We start from the raw sequence: 17,297 nt of genomic DNA on the forward strand, positions 1-17,297 counted from the left end.
ATTTTTTGTTTTTTGTAACATCATTGTCTTAGAAAACCATTTGTAAGCTCAGAGATTTAATGGTTAATAAAGCTGGTAGCTAACATAAAAAATATTAATTGGCAATAATTAATACAAAGTTGAGGTAGTATAAATGCATTTTTCTTAGTAAAATGCTTGTTAGATGTGTTTCATATGTTCCAATTCACCTCACCACATGTTTCAAATGCAACTACTGTTCAGAATATGCAGTGTTCCAAATCACCCCAAGACTTGGGGTGATTTGGAACACAATTCAGATCAAAATTTGAAGCAGGGCTATGGTACAGCATTTTCATTCATGTAACACATTGCTGTAGGAAGGACTAGAGATGCTGTATTTAAAATTTCAAAATTATAGTACAATATTTTGATGTTAATTTTCAGTAAAAATTTCACTTTTTGTACCAATTCACCCCAAGTTACGGCAGGGAGGATGCAGCATGCTATCTTGCATGGAGAGTCATCATCAGATGCAGAAGTAACTTCAGATGTGCCTCAGGGAAGCAGGGGGCTGATAACCTCACCATTGCTGCCTATAACCACCAACCACACACACACCCAGGGAAGTGTGTTGGGACCCTTGATGTTCATGTTGTATATTAATAACCTGGCAGATAATAGTAACCTCATACTTTTTGCAGATCATGCAATTATCCACAATGAAGTAGTGTCTGAAAGAAGGTCCATAAATATTCAGTCAGATATTGGTAAGATTTCAAAATGGTGCAAAGATTGGTAACTTGCTTTAAATATTCACAAATGTAAGATTGTGTACTTCACATTACGGACAAAATTAGTATTCTATGAGTATAATATCAATGAGTCACTGTTGAATTGGCCAACTCATACAAATACCTGGATGAAACACTTGGTAGGGATATGAAATGGAATGATCTCATAGGATCAATCATGGGTAAAGCAGAGACTTCGATTTATTGGTAGAATACTGGTGAAGTGCAATCAGTCTACAATAAAGATTACTTACAGATCACTCGTGGGACCAATTCTAGACTATTACTGAAGTGCATGGGACCCACACCAAATAGGAATAACAGGGGATATTGAACGTATACAGAGAAGGGCAGCACTAATGGTCACAGGTTTGTCTGATCTGTGGAGAGTGTCACAGGAATACTGAAGGAACTGAACTGGAAGACTCTTGAAGATATATGTTAACTGTCTGGAGAAAGTCTATTAACAAAGTTTCAAGAACTGCTTTGAATGATGACTCTAGGAATATACTACAATCTCGTATGTATCGCTCACATAGAGACCATGTGGGTAAAATTAGAATAATTACTGCACACACAGGGGCATTCAAATGATCATTCATACATGAATGAAATGTGATGAAACCTCTGCCATACACTTTGTGGTGGCTTGTACAGTATAGATGTAGTAGTAGATGTTGACCATATTTCCATAAATACACACAAATATTTGTATAGCACATAAGTCGTAAACAAATGTTTAAGTAATTACTGTCCCCATATTCTTGCAGTGAGTGGTGCAGGTCACTCTAAACTCTGTGGTATAAAAACCTCTGTAGGGAATCATAATAATGAAGTTGTAGATCGCTGATCCGAGCCGACACGTTAATTCAGTCTGTCCTTGTGCATTGTACTGTGTGCACGTGTGTGATCACTATCGAAATATATACATGTGCAGATATTAATGGGGACAGTTTATTCCATATACTGATACTCGTATCCTGTTCCCATACTGGTGACCCCAAAGTTTCTACATCTTCCGTGAGTTCCGAGCTGGGTGTTGTAAACGAACAGTTTATACGCATGCCGCCTTGGCCACCTCACCCACTGCTGTGTTTGAAGATTTGGAAGCCCAACAACGATCGCCGGACTTCTTCATTCCTTCGCCAACAACCGTTTCTATATTAATTCACAGTTATTTGCGATCTCCAGCCACGTTAACTTCAAACTTTGTCACTCTACAATGGTCGAGTGCTACACCACTACCACAAACAATGGAATTGGGTTTTGTGTCGCCGGACTGTGCTCGCCAACATGTGAAGTGTGAAGTGAATAATATTCAGAACTGTATACCTACCAATTGATCCTATAATGCTCAAAGCAATCTACATTCGTACATGTACTTTGACTCTCAACAGGCCACAACAGCAGTTACTGTCGTGTTGCGTGCAGCATCGCCATTTTGCATAAGCACCCGGCCACTATCAACTGTGACCTGTTCTGGTTTTGCCAAATTAGCAAACTAATCAAGAACATATCTATATGAAGATGGTATCTGCTCTTTCGGACATGTCCAAAAGAAAAGATATCATCGGTGACCATGCAGCTCGTTAGAATGAAATTTCAATGGAATCAATACCCCTAGCTGCATACAGGGCTTGATATAAGTCAATGGGGACAGCTGAAAACGTGTGCCCCAACTGGGGCTCGAACCCGGGATCTCCTGCTTACATGGCAGATGCTCTATCCATCTGACCCACCAAGGACACAGAGTAGTGCGGGAAAATAAGTTGGGAATGTGGGTCTTACAGGAGATGCACCAGAGATAAGTCCCTGCAGTCGCACTATTCTCTGTGTCCTCGGTGGCTCAGATGGATAGAGCATCTGCCATGTAAGCAGGAGAACCCAGGTTCGAGTCACGGTCGGGGCACCTGTTTTCAACTGTCCCCGTTGAATTATATCAACGCCTGTATCCAGGTAGGGTTATTCATTTCACTGTAATTTAATCAAGAACATTTTAGTGTGCACAATTCTCCATGCTCATTTAAGAAGAACTTAAACTTTGGTCATACGAGTTACTGACCCACAACCCCTGCCCAAAATTACCCCCCTCCCCCCCCACACTTGCAGGGGGCCACTGTTCCGGCCACTTAGCCGCTCACCTCTCCCACAGCACCGCCTGTGTCTGCTGCGCTGGCCTACCAGGTTATTACCAGGGTGGGTCAATTCAAATCAGCACCCGTAGCCTACGGCCCAGTTTATGGGACCCCAACACCTACCATGCAACTGGTCATTCCCATGGTACTGATGACGTCAGCCACGTCATTTTTTTTGTGACACATCAAGCACAACTAAACCCGCTGTTGCTATGGACGTTTTTGCCAGTGCGTTGTTTCCAGGGTGGGTCAATTCAAATCAGCGCCCGTAGCCTACGGCCCAGTTTATGGGACCCCAACGCCTACCATGCAACTGGTCATTCCCGTGGTACTGATGACGTCAGCCACGTCATTTTTTTGTGACACATCAAGCACAACGAAACCCACTGTTGCTATGGATGTTTTTGCCAGAAACACACCCGCGCCTACCTTGCCAGCCTGCTGTATAGCCTCTCCAGTCACAGACCAGCCAGTTTTCCAAGAGACACCAAAGCTGCCTTCATCCCCTCCCCCAGGTCGTCTGCCAAAGCTGCCACCTTTATATGAGGACAACCCAGTGTCATGGTTTGCGCTTGTCGACCATCTTTTCGAGTTGCATCATGTGACCGATGACAACTCTAAATTCCTGTGCCTCATCACGCACCTCCATGATCATTCAGACTTAGTTTGCGATCTACTCCTCTCGCGACCGCCTCCACTGAAATACGAGTTTGCAAAGAAGACGATCATAGAACGCCTTGCCTGCTCACCACAAGAATTAATACTCAAGATCTTGTACGAGGAACACCTGGGGGACCGAACCCCATCACAACTCTGACGCCGCCTTCGGTTACTTGTGAGTGAACATACCATTCCGGACGACACACTTTGGGCGGTGTGGTCTGCCAAGCTGCCTACTGACCTACAGATCCACCTGGTACTGCACTCCTTTGAGTCAATCGGCTCTCGACTTCACATCGCAGACCAGCTGTATGCACTGCTACGACAACGCCAGCCAGCTCACCACTCACCGCTGGTTGGCACAACTGCTCCTGTTTACCGGGTGTCTGCTGGCAGAGGCAGGTCTTGCTCCACCTCTGCGCCTTCTACATCGCCTGGCAGTATCAGCTCGCTCTCTCCAGCGTCCGAGCACTCCAGGATCGCCCATGCACCATATGTGCCGGTATACACACCAGAACAAATCGATGAGGACAAGCCTCCTCTGCTGCCGCAGTCACCACCACCACCACCACATCTGGCTCATCTGTATTGCTGGTACCACAAGATTTTCGGCGATAATGCTAAGAAGTGCTAGTTACCTTGCCAGCCCCCCTTCTAACAGCCATGTACCGCAAGTCTCTAGAGGAACGGAGTGTTCCAAATGATTGGAAAAGAGCACAGATAGTCCCAGTCTTCAAGAAGGGTCGTCGAGCAGATGCGCAAAACTATAGACCTTTATCTCTTACGTCGATCTCTTGTAGAATTTTAGAACATGTTTTTTGCTCACGTATCATGTCATTTCTGGAAACCCAGAATCTACTATGTAGGGATCAACATGGATCCCGGAAACAGTGATCATGTGAGACCCAACTCGCCTTATTTGTTCATGAGACCCAGAAAAAATTAGATACAGGCTCCCAGGTAGATGCTATTTTTCTTGACTTCCGGAAGGCGTTCGATACAGTTCCGCACTGTCGCCTGATAAACAAAGTAAGAGCCTACGGAATATCAGACCAGCTGTGTTGCTGGATTGAAGAGTTTTTAGCAAACAGAACACAGCATGTTGTTATCAATGGAGAGACGTCTACAGACGTTAAAGTAACCTCTGGCATGCCACAGGGGAGTGTTATGGGACCATTGCTTTTCACAATATATATAAATGACCTAGTAGATAGTGTCGGAAGTCCCATGCGGCTTTTCGCGGATGATGCTGTAGTATACAGAGAAGTTGCAGCATTAGAAAATTGTAGCGAAATGCAGGAAGATCTGCAGCAGATAGGCACTTGGTGCAGGGAGTGGCAACTGCCCCTTAACATAGACAAATGTAATGTATTGCGAATACATAGAAAGAAGGATCCTTTATTGTATGATTATATGATAGCGGAACAAACACTGGTAGCAGTTACTTCTGTAAAATATCTGGGAGTATGCGTGTGGAACGATTTGAAGTGGAATGATCATATAAAATTAATTGTTGGTAAGGCGGGTACCAGGTTGAGATTCATTGGGAGAGTGCTTAGAAAATGTAGTCCATCAACAAAGGAGGTGGCTTGCAAAACACTCGTTCGACCTATACTTGAGTATTGCTCATCAGTGTGGGATCCGTACCAGATCGGTCTGACGGAGGAGATAGAGAAGATCCAAAGAAGAGCGGCGCGTTTCGACACAGGGTTATTTGGTAACCGTGATAGCGTTACGGAGATGTTTAATAAACTCAAGTGGCAGACTCTGCAAGAGAGGCGCTCTGCATCGCGGTGTAGCTTGCTCGCCAGGTTTCGAGAGGGTGCGTTTCTGGATGAGGTATCGAATATATTGCTTCCCCCTACTTATACCTCCCGAGGAGATCACGAATGTAAAATTAGAGAGATTAGAGCGCGCACGGAGTCTTTCAGACAGTCGTTCTTCCCGCAAACCATACGCGACTGGAACAGGAAAGGGAGGTAATGACAGTGGCACGTTAAGTGCCCTCCGCCACACACCGTTGGGTGGCTTGCGGAGTATCAATGTAGATGTAGATGTAGATGTAGACCGCAGGACCTAAAAGACGCTGAGTCCTGCAGGGAACCTCAGAGGCGTACTCATACATTGCACTTCGTCCACTTGTCCGCCTGGCTGAGCGGTCGTTTGTACGTGACTGACATTTTGTCATGGCTTGTTTTCCTAGTCGATACTGGTGCTGACGTGTCCATCATACCTACATCAATGGCGCCCCTCGTCTTTTCAATGACGAGATCACTTTTACAAGCTGTCAATGCATCAACATTACAAAACCTCAGGCTCTGTCAAAGTTACGGTGCACCTATCTCCTCTGTATTTTCCGTGGACTATCTACATTGCTGACATCAATGAACTAATTTTCGGTATGGATTTTTTGTCCCATTACAAACTCTCTCTGCATGTAGTACAGGGCTCAGAGCTACACCATCCCACTAACGCTCAGATACAGTGCTCCTGCACTTATGTTCCACATCCTGTTTCTCTCGCGACATGTGAGTTAGTACGCGAGTGCTCTGCCCTCGCAGGCATTATTGTGACCTGTGTCACTATCCTACTGTCAGAATACGGCTCGGCAACACAATTCTGCTGGGAAAATGAAGAGCTGAAACAACTCATAGCACACACTTACAACAAGCTCATCGCAGCTTGTACCTCACTGTTGAAACTGCAGTCCACGGTTCCACCACCTAATTGAGCTTCTCCAGCAGACATCAGCTCAGACACTGATCAGATTAGTCCAAAAACATTAACTGCGAGTGACGATTTGCATCTGGTAGACTTCGCACCCCCAACACATTCGCTACGTTCAGTGCCATGCGTTTCAAACAGTGATTCTAATGACAGTAGCGCGTGCAATACGACCATGCCCCCTGAGCAGGCAGCTACCTCATGTGTTGATAAACATTCCCCCTCTCTTGCGTGCCAGCCACATGACTCAGCAGCCATCGCTCTCGCCTGCTCCAGTTACCAAGTGCAAGGTTGACAGCAGACAGTTGCCGGGCATTCCGACCCGCTCCAAACTGCGCGCGCAGCCGCCCTCTCCAAACAAGTGCACGCCATTCTCATGTACTAGGCATGTGACTTTCAGATGCCCTGTCGCGCCCAACTCTTCCTAAAATTTCACATCAGGACAATGATCAGTCTGGTGTGCAGTTCTCGGTTTCTTCCGTCACTGATGGAACAACACACAAGATATTTACCACTGCCAGCCCTCCTATTAGGCACATGGTTAGGCGCCTCAACCCTATTTGAAGATGCGCTATGCCCGGCAGCAAATTAAGGAACTTTTGGAGGCAGGTACCCTGCAACCATCAGACAGCAACTGGTCTTCACCGATTCACTTTGTCCTCAAACATGACGGTTCTTTCCGAATGTGCGGCGATTACAGATGTTTGAACACTCGTACGTCATGAACAATTACCCCATGCCTAACATTAATGATTTCACTCATATGTTATCGGGCGCTACAATTTTCAGTGTTATTGACTGTAAACGTACCTTCCACCAGATTCCTGTTGTGCCGGAATACATCCCTAAAACACCTATTATTACGCCGCTTGGTTTGTTCCACTGCAACTTCATGCCATTCGGCCTAAAAACGCGACACAAATGTGGCAACGTTTCATTGACTCCCTCTTACGACAGTTCGAGTTTTGTTTCGCATATCTGGATGACGTACTCAGTTTCAGCAACTCAGCTGAGGAACATGAAAATCATTTATCCATGGTCCTCCAGACCTTGTTCTCCAATGGTGTCGAGGTCAACAAAGACAAGATCCAGTTGCATCAGCCTTCCGTCACTTTCATCAGTTACGCTGTCTCCACCGACGGAATACAGCTTCCCAAATCTCGCGTGCAGACCATCACTTCACTGATGCCCCTGGCTACTTACAAATAACTCTGACGTTTCTTGGGTACAGTAAATTACTACCGTCGCCACCTGCCTTCTGCCGACACTGTGCAGGCCCCAATGACAGACTCGCTGTCAGATAAACAGACTTCAGGACTCAAACCCTTTCGCTGGACTGCACCTATGCTGGAGGCTTTCAACACATTAAAGACTTCTTTAGCTCATGCCGTGACACTCGCCCACCCCGACCCCTCGGCCGAGTTGTCCATCACTACGGACGCCAGTGACATCGCAGTGGGAGTGTACTACAGCAATGCAAGGCAGACACTTTTTCCCCTCTTCATATCTTCTCTAAAAAACTATCAACAGCTCAGAAGAAATACTCTGCTTTTGATAGAGAAATCCTTGCAGTCTACGAGTCCATCAAACACTTCACCCAGATGTGCAGAGTTACTCGTTCTTAATCCTCACAGATCACAAACCACACGCAGACGCTTCTGCTGTTATAACCTTTAATCACCAATAATTGCATGGATATTCAAACACACTCACTTAGAAACAATAGCTCGTTACATGATAACAACTCAGTATCTCTTCTTCGACTGCCGTGCCGTGACATGCGGCCGGCGCTGTTCGTAGCTAGGTGGCGCTCCCGTGCTCAGCCGAGTTGCGAAGTGCCTCTATCGCCGTTTGCGCGTACTGTCGTGGTGGCACTGTTAAATGTCGTGGCACTGTCACAACATCTGCAACCCCCCGAAGAACCACCCCCTCGGCGTTTCCGCCACTTTTTATCTAGTCTTCCAATTCACAACTGACGTTCGCTACATCAAAAGCATGGACAGCATCACTGCAGATTTTTTTCTCGTGGATCAATGCTATTTCACACATCATTGACTTATCCAACCTGGCCGCCCTACAAGCCTCCGACGAGGAATCTCAAGCTCTGCTCATGGACCCTCGAACATCCCTTGTGTTTACTAAAGCTAAATTCCCCTGTGTTGTGGATGATATGTGGTGCGACTCTTCTGCCAGTACCTTACGTCCGTTACTCCCCCCCCCCCCTCCCCCTCTGCGCCGGCAGGCCTTCGATGTTCTGCATAATCTCGCTCACCCTGCTGTCCGCGCCACTACAAGGCTTGTCTCCAAGTGTTTTGTTTGGAAAAATATAAAACGGGACTGTCAGACCTGGGCAGACAGCTGTGTCCCCTGCCAATGCAACAAAATCGGCCGCCACACCACCCCACCACTGGGCAAGTTCGACATCCCCCAGGACAATTTCATCATGTACATAATCGATCTTATTGGTCCTCTTCCACCATCGGAGGGCCACAGATACATTCTATCCACAATCGACCGCATGTCCCGCTGGGTAGAGGCAGTTTCCTTACCTAACATCACCGCCGGGACCGTGGCCAAGGGTTTTATCTTTTCATGGTTTGCTAGATTCGGTTGTCCGACCACCATCGCCACCGACCAGGCTCGGCAGTTTGAGTCTTCCCTGTTCACTATTTTATGTAACGTCTGTGGTGTAAAGAAAATTCACGCCACAGCCCACCACCACAAAGCAACAGGTTAGTGGAATGGTGGCACCGCACTCTAAAAATGGCCCTCAGGTGCCATGACTGCCTCTGGTGCAAAGCACTTCCATGGGTGCTGCTCAGCCTCCATTTAACTTTCAAGCCCGACTTACAGGGAACTATCTCACAATTCGTTTTCGGGGAGAACCCCATCCTACCAGGGGAGCTGATTCAGCCTTAGGTATCCAAAGATTTCCCCCCTCCCCAGATTTCATAAGTTGCATGCACACTCACTTCAAACAGGCATGCCTGCACCCACCTATCAGCCACTCCCCACCAGACACTTAAGTACCAACTGCTCTCAACACTTGCTCCCATGTAATGCTGAGAGACGATTCGGTCTGACAACCTCTGTAACCACCTTACCTCGGCCCCTTTAAAGTCCTCCGGCAGGGCGATACAACTTTCGATATCATCGTCACAGACAGACTGCAAACTGTTTCATTACACCAACTCAAACCAGCATTTGTGGACCCCAACGCCCGTCCGATGGCTCAGTCTTATTCTCTTAACGACTCTCCCGCCAGTCTCCCTCCTGCCGTGGAGTCCGACAGTGTTTCCCCTCGGGCCACCAAGCCGATTTGTTCACCCGACGCCTTCCCATCGCCTTTTGCGGGTTTCTCAGACATGTCAACCTCCACCCCGTGTGCGGATTTCGGTGCTACCTCATTGACTACGGAGACACCCTCTTCCATAGTCACCCTGATCTGCAACGTACCCCCACACCACATGGACGACATTTCAATCTTCAATCGTCACTCTTGACGACCGAGTTCTCGTCTTACTGACAGACACCATGGCCTCGCCACCCTTACGACCAGTTAAATGTCAGTGTTGGGCATAGCTCACCCTCCCTTGTGACTGCGACCTAATGACAATCCGTGCCTTGATCTCGCCGGACGACTCGATTAGCATCCGAGCTTGCCACACCTACCCCTGCCATCTGCCGTTCTGCCCGCCTGTTCTCGGGCTGGCCGTCGTATTGTCCTTGCTGGCTCAACGACTTTGAGGTGGACCTGCCTCCCATCGCTCTGCTTCTGCACCCCACCCCGGTCGAGGTGGAGGTCCTGGTTGTGTGTCTACCGTCTCGTACGACCTCCAACAGCGTCAATGCCCACATGGTCTTCCCTCATGACTCACCTGCGGTACTCCATACTGCAGAGGGGGAGGGGGGGGGGTTGTGTGGCATCAATAGGTCATAACGACCATGAACAACATAATCTTTGGGACTCAGATCACTCATCCGAACTGGCATGTTAATTCAGTCTGTTCTTATACCTTGTACTGTGTGCACATGTATGATCATTATCGAAATATATGTATGTGTAGATGTTAATGGGGACAGTTTATTCCATATACCGATACTTGTATCCTGTTCCCATAAATATTTTTGCTCTTGTGAAGAGATAATGATGCTTACAAATGTAATGATCCAAATGATAAATATGACATGTTGAGAGCCACATTTAAGGATTTGGAGAGAAAGCACCATTTGCATTACAGACTATTATATTCAAGCAACTAATGGATGAAGAGAACTAAATGACTCCCAGAGTAAGAGTCCTTTTTTATCAGACACCAACAATTTCTCAGTAGGGCAGATGAGCAGATAAACTGATGTAAGAAATTACCTCTAAAGATGGATGAACCAATAATCTGATGCACAGAATGGAGAAGGTACTTTGTAGCAACGCCAAGAACAATAACATCAAAAGTTGAACATAATCAAACCAATCAGAATCGGTAGAGTGAAGAGAAAAACTATCCCATGCAGAAGGCTGAGAAGTGTAGGCTCTTCAGTAGAAAGGAGTTCAGTATGCGCTGATATGCAGTGTGTTTCTACATATATTTTGTTGTGTTAAGCAATATTCAACGAAGTAGTTATTTCTCATTAAACAATGTCTTCGACCATTATTATTTTGTTCCACTAAGACGTCAGTAACTATGGTACAGTGGTGACCCCAAGTAAGGAGATACTTCTCAACAACAAATGCAGAACACCAACCATTGAGCTGCAATGAATAACTTAGAGCACCAGCAAATAGTTGAAGTTACGACTCAGGACGCAGTCTCACATGGAGAATTTCCCACTATTCTTATTGGATCAGCACAAGAAAAAGAAAATTGGAGAAGCCAGGAGTATGTACTTACAAACTACAAAGACTATGGAGGTTTTAGTGGACAAGCCAACAGCAGTTGTCATGCAGTGTGGGAGAAAACATGTCAAATTATGCCACAAACCATCAGACTTTCTGCAAGATATCATCTATGGAACACTTTCAACATCAGGCTGTTTCATCATAATATTCAACCGAGCTGGATTACATCATGCCAGAACATAACTTAACATTTCCGCTCACAATGGAGCATACCATTTGACTGTTCGAACCATGTGATGTTGCTCTGATTTTACTGCTGTGCTGGTTATAACTGCTGAACCAAGTGAGGTGTGCACTGGTCAATTACCGGGCCATTGGCGTGCCAAGAACTTCCGCCATCCGAACCTGGCAACATGGTACCCTTCCAATGAGTGTTTGGCGACAAGCTACTGACTTCAGGAAACATTTCTAAATTACCAGCATTACAGCCCAACCAGCCTCAGACTTTGTTTCAAATTGTCAAATTAATTGTAAAAAGTTACAGAATAACAGACGGTACTCATAAGTTAATAGCAGTGCTGAACAATTTGGCAGAATATTCTCACTTCACTGTTCATATTAGTGCCTCTACACCTGCATCAAACGAGTTTGATATGACAAAAAAGGCCTTATTGCTACGTTTGTCAAAGACACCTGAACGTCAAACACGAAACGTCTTGAATGGCTTCTTAACTATGGCGGCAAATTCTGCAAGTTATATCATCAAAAAACTTTTCCGATGACACCCCATGGAGAGTGTGGATACTAAAACTTCCACTTTCGCTACAGGCCAGACTTATTTCAAGGGGACAGGAACCTTTAGAAGATATAAGTTAGCGAACAGAATACAAGCATTACATCAGCTACATAATAAAATGGGTTAGTGCATCAAACATTTTCCCCATTTTATACAGTCAGCCATGTTTTTACAGCAAGAAGGGTGTCCCACTGAAACACAAACACTTACGAACTAGCCCAAGTCTGGCGAGGTGAGGCATTATGCTTTATGGGATCTACAGCTATGACACATAATGACAGTTAACTGAGCAGTCGTGGAAGCAATCAACCTCTTAAGGTGGGTTTACACTGCGATTTCTATCGGCACATGTATGAGATACTTGTATATGCGACTTTGCGACATGTATTGCGACTTGTGCGAGTTGACAAGTATCAACCTCATACATGTATGAGCGTGCATTTACACTGATTGATTTGTATCACTGTGCGATGGCTTCCGACGACGATTTGGAAAATTTCACATTTTTATGTGCTGGTACACTTGCTCTTTTGGAAGATGATAGGAAGAAAAGGCGGAGGAAGCGTAGATGGTGGCAGAGAGAGTTTCTTCGCAAACACGCTATTCACGGAGCTTACGCAATGCTCGTTCAGGAATTAACGCTAGAGGATGGCGCATATTTTAGAAATTATGTTAGGATGAGTATGGAGGATTTCCGCGGTTTGTTATCTCTTGTGGCTCCTCTTGCGTCCAAAACCAACACAAACTTTCGGGAAGCGATTCCACCAGAGGATCAGTTGGCAGTAACACTCCGTCTTTTGGCCACTGGGGATTCCTTTTCGACGTTAATGTATCTGCATAGAATATCAAAAAGTGCCATATGCATTATTCCTCGTGTTTGCGAGGCCATTGTGCAAGTTTTATCCCAAGACGTGAAGGTAAAAGTTTTATATATATATCAGAGTATGTAATACATTATATAATTTTTTCATGCATCTGGCACGTATATCAATTTTTTGCTATTATTCCGACGGCCTCGCATGGTAATGTTGACAACGGATGCTAGTGCCGACAATCGTGTGTGAGACGTTGGCATTAGCAATCGCGCGACAATGCAAATGTTTTGTCATGAAAGCTTCGTTTTACGAGGGCAATTACTTTTAACGAGCGGACGAGGGTACATACAAGTTACTGTCAACCAGGAACAGCAGCACAAATTTTCTTCCGCGTCGTTGATGTTGCCAACATAACCACGTGAGGCTGCTGGAATACGAACTAAAATTTTAACGGCACATACATTTTGCACCACAAATTTCTCAAATTTTGCTGAAATGGGTTAGCTTTTAGTTATTCGGAACGACTGACATGCTTCACTCAGTAATAAAATATCACCATTTCTGAGGACACTTTCTGCACAGTAAAGGTATCCAACAACATTAATTTGTGTTTAGTTTTATTAAGTAGTACTTGACAGCACATGACATGCCTATTTCTACATTTATACATGTTTCTAAAGAATCCATAAATTATGTTGCATTTGCGTCTATTAGTTCATCGTTTGCCTCCTGCAAACATCTGTGTATTCCGTGCTCAAGTCTTGCCATAATTCTAGTATGGCCATTTTCGTAAAGAAATCTGAGCTTATTGGCGACCAAGCTACCCAAGGGGGTAAACTGGTCCCTTTTTCTGCCTGCTAAATTGCCGCCAACTTTTCTTAAATTCTGTAAAAGACCTTCTCGGTCTTCATCCAGGTCTCTCCTGGCTCTCTTTAGTGCACTTGATCTACCACTTCCACTCTGACTTGGAGTGGTACAGGGTGACACGGTTGCAGATCCACTTTCATGTGGAGGCACAGAGATGACTGGAGTGGTTTCCACTTCCACAATATCTTGTGGGAACGTGGCAAATGTCACCTCCTCCATTTCTGTTACATCGAAAAGGGAACTAATGCTTCCTGCTCCTTCACGATCTCCTTCTGTGGCTGGGGCTTCCATGACCTTTAAAATACATAACACATTTCTAAGGCAAAGTGAGCTATATGTTATACATACATTATAATCAAAGTATCTTAATGTATTGAGAATTTTTTGAGTGTCCATGCATATATTAAATTAAAGAAGTAACAATTTTCTTTGCAGCTTCCTGCTACTGAAGAGGAATGGCTGAAAATTGCCAAAGAATATGAAGAAAAATGGAATTTCCGCAGGTGTTTGGGAGCTATAGATGGGAGGCACATTGACATTGTGGCACCACCCAACAGTGGAACAGTTTATTTTAATTATAAAGAGCGCTTCAGCATTTTTTTGCTGGCAATTGCTGATGCTAATTATAGAATAGTTTACGCTGATGCTGGCACACAGGGGAGGATTTCAGATGGTGGTGTCCTTAAAGACACCACATTTCACAAAATGCTAGAAACCAAAACTCTAAATATACCACCACCAACTCCTCTTCCTGGTAGGAGGAAGCCTGTTCCATATGTTTTCGTCGCTGACGAAGCCTTTGGCCTTGAGGAAAATATTGTGAAACCATTTCCAGGTCTGCATGAAAAAAATAGTTGGCAACATATTTTTAACTGTAGAGCATGCAGAGCAAGAAGAGTAATAGAAAATGTATTTGGGATTATAAGTGCTGTTTACAGAGTGCTGAGGAAGCAAATGCTTCTCAGTCCGGAAAAGGCTACAGTGGTGGCACTAGCCTGTGTTTATTTACATAATTTTCTCCAAAACAGAAAATCTCAAAGGTATTGTCCAGCAGGAACATGCGACAGAGAGGGAGATGATGGCAACGTAATACCTGGGTCCTGGAGGGACACCCGTACTGTGCTGGAGCCACTGCCCAGAACTGGCCGAAGAACTTCATTGCTGAATGACAACAGAAGAGAATATGCTGAATACTTCTGCAGTATTCAGGGCTCCATCCCATGGCAGTGTGGGAAATAAGTTCCACATCATTGTTAAATGATGATGTAAAGGAATATGCTCTATTCTTCTGCAGTATTCAGGACTTCAAACTATAGCAGTATGGAGAATCATGTTTTTCAGTGAAATTGTAAATAATTTTAAATATTGACATTATGTAAAGCATTAGCACGAAAAAAATGTTGCCAAATATATGATTAATAAAATAATACAACAAATTTACTTACTGGTATCACTTCATGTGTGCTCCTATGAGAGAGTGGTTTGTAATTGTCTCTTATTAACTGCATACTTTCAAAAACATACCATGTAGAGTGGCCCACATTGCTTGTAGCACTTCCAGTTCCTTAGCTGCTCTTCCTTTTCGGTAACTCGCGACTATATTGGCTTTTTAAATTATGCCACTTGTCCTCACATTCCTTCCTTGACATGTTAAATGCCTTAGCAATTTCCTCCCACTCGTCGTACCTTTTCTGAGTGTTCTAATAGTCTCCTAGTTTCACATCCCATATACAGGGATGCCTGCGCACTGCCTCTATAAAATGCAGTGTATTTTGTTTTGACCAAGAAGTCATGGCAAATTTTAAAGTATTGCATGCGGGCACAACACATGACACAATACACAAATACCTACACAACAAACTACAGTCGCCACCTCCAAAACTCAAACAGTCGCCAAAGAGCCTGGTACTACGCATGCGCTAATCGTCAAAATAAACGGCAGGTGACAAGACGACAGGAAACGATAGTACTGCGCATGTGCGTGTTCTTCAAATGTCGCTCATACATGTCGCGTATATGGCCAAAAAGCGATATACAAAATGTATACGCGACATGTATGAGCTCGAGGGTCTGCATACAAGTTCCGTGAATTTTTGTATGAGGTGTCAAATTGACATGTCGCTCATACATGTCGCGATACATGTATCCCAGTGTAAACGTACCTTTACAAATACAGGATGTCGCGCCGAGGTCGTTCACTGCACTGTGAAGTCACAACATAGCGCTTGCTGTGAACTTACCTTCATGACAAATATGTTGCTATCATGAGAGTTTGATGCAATGGTATGCAAATGTATTTCACTTTGCAATTTCGAAGAGCAGCAACAACAGCCTTCTATAGGAGCATGGGACAGCGTAAGGGATGTTGTCAGCAGGCTATAAAATACACTTGACCAAAATAATTTTATTTTTGTGGGAATTCACAGCCTCAAATTGTTTTGAAAATGAAAACATGGTGCAACTGGGCTGTATTCTTTTTATTATCTATGCAATCGACCTATTTCAATCTTGGGTCATTTGCAAGCATGCATCTTAAGCTTACAATGTAAAACGAAGCTGGAAACTTAAGTTACATGCTTGAAAATGACTCAAGGTTGAAACTGGCCGATTGGACAGATAATAAAAAAAATACAGCCTGCTAGGACCTTGTTTTCATTCTCGGACCAAAATAGCCTTATGCTCTATTAGTCTATGTACCCCAGAATTTTCGTGTGGGATAGAGTGCAGGCCGCAGATTCCTGGCTGACACCAGTTCAGCCTACCACCAAATACCAATGGCTTCTAAAGACATACCAAAAATAGCAGTCATCACCACCTTTAGTTTGTATGAATTTTAACACATGCCTTATTGGCTTAAAAATGCTGTATAGACTTTGCAGCAATTTATTGACTCATTATTAAGAAGTTTTTCATTTTGTTTTTGCTAACTGGTTGATATCCAAAAACTGCTGAAGAGCATGGAGGACACTTGTCATTAATATTCGATACTCCTCAGAAACATGGCACCATAACCAGCGAGAAGATGCGCCGACTTACAGAAAATGAAGTAACATTCCTGGTTCATTCAGTAAGCAGCACTCAGATTAAACCCACAAATGAATGATTCAAAACAATCTGTTATATGCATAGACCCACATGCTTTCAAGATCTGCACCAATTCCTAGGGACTATAAATTTTTGTAGGAGACATTTGCCACTAGCAGCACAATTACGTGCTCCTTTGAGACATGATTTGGTGAGAAAGAATAATCATGGGAAGTGAGTGCTTAAATGACACATGATATGCAAAAAGCATTTGAGAAGATCAAATTCAGCTTACAACTGGGGATTACACTAGCACATTCGGTAGAGGGTGCCCCATTAACCCTAACAGCTGAGGTGAGTGATGCGGCGATTGGTGTTGTATTGCAGCAGATTATTGGCAGAAAACATTATCCACTGAAATTCTTTTCAGAAAAGTTGATTATGGCTCAACTCAAATGGTCAACTTTCGACCAGGAGCTGTTGGCAGTTTATGAAGCCATTAGATGTTTCAAGGCAAATGCTGAAGGATGAAAATTTAAAATATTTACTGACCACTGCCCATTGGGGAAGGTGATCAAAAACTCCAATAAGGATTGTTCACTGTGATATTTGAGGCACTTATATCTGATCGATCAGTTCTCTATCGACGTTGTACACATAAAGGGGATGGATAGTATGGTCGATGAC

Source organism: Schistocerca americana, chromosome 6 (genome assembly GCF_021461395.2).
Source record: "Schistocerca americana isolate TAMUIC-IGC-003095 chromosome 6, iqSchAmer2.1, whole genome shotgun sequence".
Taxonomy (NCBI): Eukaryota; Metazoa; Arthropoda; class Insecta; order Orthoptera; family Acrididae; genus Schistocerca; species Schistocerca americana.